Raw genomic sequence first — 4157 nt, 5'->3', positions numbered from 1 at the left:
CTTGTTCTTGTGTGGTTGAAGACTGGCTGGACTTGCCTTTCCACCATCCCCTTTCTTTTTCCCAAATTGTTTTCTTCTGAACGCAGTAGGAGGGGCTTGCTGCTGCCACCACTAGGCTCCTTCACCAGCACCTAGAACTGGTTCCTTCTGGGTAACTGTCGCTGATAGTGTACCCCCTCACTGAGCACCTGGGCTTGCACCCCTGACCTCTTCCTTTAGATCAAGATTGCTGTGGATGGTTCCCCCTGACCTAGCACACTGGCCAGTGCTGCTGGGTAGCGGGCAGAGCGTTGGTACAGGATGAAGCGTCCCAACCTCAAAACCACCGGATAACAGATTAGATTAGTCTAATCTGTAGGTCACAAAAATTGCCACAGGTAAGTAGGAGCCAAAGTAGGATCTTGAGGCATTGATGTTTATTAGCTCTAGTGTCCTAATAAGGACAGTTACACTAGTTTGTGGTACTAGAGATCTTCAGAAGGTACAGATGGTATAATGGTACTGTACATGGTCAAACAGTGCTCTTTTTATATTTATTCTGACACACAAGTAAGCAGAGGGTAACAACGCCCCATGATCTAGATGGCTTCGCAAAGACTGAGATATTACATCAGATATTTAGTATCAGGATGCAATATGTTCTCCAAACTTGGATTTAAATGCAATGCAATGTTAATAAAATTTACACCAATCTTCTATTTCCTATAACTTGCTGGTTGCATTATTCAGACAGGTGCTAAGATACAGGATGAAAACTACACATAAAAGGAAGGTGACGACCTCCTGTGGTACATTCAGGCTAAAGCAAGTATTTAATACTTGCTTCGGCAGCACATAAACTAAAATTGGAAAGATACAGGGAAGATTAGCATGGCCCCTGCACAAGGATGACACACAAATTCATGAAGCGTTCCATATTAAAGTTTTGAGTGGGGAGCCGTGACTAGGTGCGCTACTCAATTGAAGTACTGAAGGGACTGCTTTGCCGGCCGTTGAAACACCTTCTCTACAGAGATCTGTCAGTTTCAACATGCTTCATTTCCATTGAGGGAAGCGCATATCGTCACTGGTATTGGATACTATATAGAAATATTGAAATGTTATGGTTTTAACCTTGAAAGGCTAAAATTTCCAGCAGAAGTCTGGCAATTAAGAATATATATTTTTTTTTACATTGCAACTTTTGTTAGATATTTATTTACATCTTATGAACCATTGAAGTGGGACAAATAAGGAGTGAGATCTTTTAGCTTATGTTAATATAAGTGAGTAGATATTGACTATATCACGGTTTTTTATAAGACCTAAAAATATGAGAAAGTACCAAACATTGTTTATATAGGGTAAGAAGTAACGTTTGATGTTATGTAAGAAAAAGATTAGAATTCTCACTGTTTCAGAGAAATTAATACATCCGCATTCATTTTGTTTGGATTTATTAATAGTATTAATGAAGTCACTTTTGAGGATTATGCTGTTATGATACGGGTCACACTATGTTTTTTATTTAGTTTTTTTCATATGTTAAACTGGAGCAACAACAAAGAAATTAAACCTTCACACTTGCATTCAGAGGAAATTTTTTGCACTTTTGAGAGACTTCACTAAATGTTGAACACTTTCTTGAATATTTATTATTGTTAGAGCACAGCGCAGAACTGCACTATTGTTTTTTATGTATTGGATTCTTTGTTTATAGGGTGGCATTTTTATAGTTTATTCTGCTGCAAGTGGTGGTGCTCAGGTGAATTTGGATTGTTTGCTTTTCTATAGCAAGTGCTTGTCAATAGGTCAAATTAACCTTAATGAGGATTTGCCCTTGAAATCTACACAACAGATTTCCTCAAACAAATGCCTACTGCATCAGAAATTAATACCTTAGAAATCAGTACATTTCTAATATATAGTATCAAAAATCAGTACGTTGGCAATGATATGCAGAGGTGCACTGCACCCCTATGTAAAATAATATCTACAATAAATAATTCATAAGTAATCCAGCCACAGATGGTCAATTGTTTATTGAGTCTACCTATACTGTTTGTTAATATCAGTTCTGCTAATACTAATTCTTGGGTGAGAACATTCCATTGTTTCAATGCTCTTTTGGTAAAGAACCATTTTTCACATCATCATTGGCACCATGCCCATCAGACGTGATAAGATACTCTGGTTAGGGAAATGGCCAGGAAGAGCATATAGAGACATGTATCTCTACTTGTCTTCCATCTAATATCCAGTATAACGTCATCCAGTGAGATAGTGGCCATCATGCTACATACCTGTAGCCACACCATCCATCAAGTACCCCTGGGGTGTTACCGCCTAAGCCTGAAAACTTATCCAAGAATATCCTTAATGAGGAGCCAGAGATTCTTGCCACCATCAACCTAAATTCAATGTTGAGTATCAGGGTAGCTGCCACAGAGTCTTATAGATAGATAGATACAGTTAGTCATTACATAAATTCATGTTCATCATCATCATTTATTTATATAGCGCCACTAATTCCACAGTGCTGTACAGAGAACTCACATCAGTCCCTGTCCCATTGGAGCTTACAATCTAATTTCTCTAACATACACACACACACAGACTAGGGTCAATTTGATAGCAGACAATTAACCTACAAGTATGTTTTTTGGAGTTTGGGAGGAAACTGGAGCACCCAGAGGAAACCCACGCAAACACAGGGAGAACATACAAACTCCACACAGATAAGGCCCAGGTCAGGAATTGAACTCATGACCCCAGTGTTGAGAGACAGAAGTGCTAACCACTAGGCCACCGAGCTGCCATGTTAATACTAAATAAAGTGCCATTACATGCAGAAAGATATAATCGCAATTAGATCAGTAATTACCGGCAACAGAGTCGTGAGCTCAAAAAAGTGGAATGGCAAACACAAAGAGAGAAACTGATAAGCAGCCCCAACATTGTAATAGGATGTACATCAACTTAATATCATTGATCCCATAGTTCAGTACGTGCATATAAACTGACACATAAGGTGCAGTAAGGGAGCACAGCAATATTTCGGTGCCAGATAACAGCAGGTGGAGCCAGACACAGCCAATGCAGGAACGGAGCACAGCAATAGTTCAAAAAGTAGTACACAGGGGTACAATGCAAGCACACTGCCATGCAGAAGCAAGATGTCCAAATGCACACAGGTTTCAAGCAAACAAAAAATCATAGTCAAGCGATCCAAGGTCAGAATGGCAGACAGCGAGCAGGATCAGGACACAGGGAATACTGCTGGGCACCGATTCCTTTACTTCACTATTTTAGTATAATGGAACTGGATTTTATAGCCCCCTTACAGTTATACAGGGACCACTGAGGTGGCACAGTGGTCCTGGTATAATACCACAGCATCACCAGATCGGGATGAGCCTGTCAATTCGGGGTTGGTAGTCTCTGGGAAAGTAGCCATGCTTTTTTTGTGTGGGCCTGCCCACCAGGCTGACCATCACAGAAGCAACATGCTAACTTGTCTGGAACTGGTTTCCACTTTGATATGGGTACCGGATGCTGCGGTCTTCCCTGTTAAAATTGGGAACCAGTCCAGACGTTCAAGCCTGTATCTGGTTTCCAATCTAGCAGTGGGAACCACTCATTGTCTCCCTGTTTTAGTGGAAACCATTCCAGGCTATCAAGCGATGGGGCTGGTTTAGGAATTTTTGGGGGAAAGGGGGGCTACGCTACCCATTTTTATTTATTTTATGTACAATGCTTTCATATCAATGAGCCAATTATTTTAGCTGTGCTTATACACATGGCACACACGCAGGAATCTACGTTGAAATTAATGGGAAAAGCTCATTGGCGCATCTTGCGTGAAAAGCTCTGCGCAATTTCATGCAATTCATGTCCGAACCCATCTGACTATGACTTGATGGGTGAAAGGGATGGACAGACATAGGCAATGTACATGTGTGCAGATGCGGCTGATCCAAGTACAGGACAGCTCTTAAGTATGTGTACCTTTTTCTTAAAGCCTTTCTGTCTCCCACTTAACTTCCTACCTTATCTTCTGCCTCCGTCCCCCTACTCTCCCTCTCTCCCCTGCGTCTCTCTGTCTGTCCACCACTCCCCTTAGATTGTACGCTCCTCTGAGCAGGGCCATCTCTCCTCCTGTTTCCACCACTTCTAAC

At 41.1% G+C, this 4157-nt stretch overlaps 1 non-coding gene across 1 annotated transcript; it reads left to right on the top strand.

Annotated features, from left to right (window-relative positions):
* Positions 1 to 819: 819 nt before the first annotated feature.
* Positions 820 to 922, top strand: LOC142141830 (U6 spliceosomal RNA). Its single transcript, XR_012688869.1, has one exon. It is a non-coding gene; the product is annotated as a U6 spliceosomal RNA (small nuclear RNA).
* Positions 923 to 4157: the final 3235 nt, after the last annotated feature.

The sequence above is a fragment of the Mixophyes fleayi genome, chromosome 2 (assembly GCF_038048845.1).
Source record: "Mixophyes fleayi isolate aMixFle1 chromosome 2, aMixFle1.hap1, whole genome shotgun sequence".
NCBI lineage: Eukaryota > Metazoa > Chordata > Amphibia > Anura > Limnodynastidae > Mixophyes > Mixophyes fleayi.
This window is presented reverse-complemented; position numbering and strand designations above follow the sequence as displayed.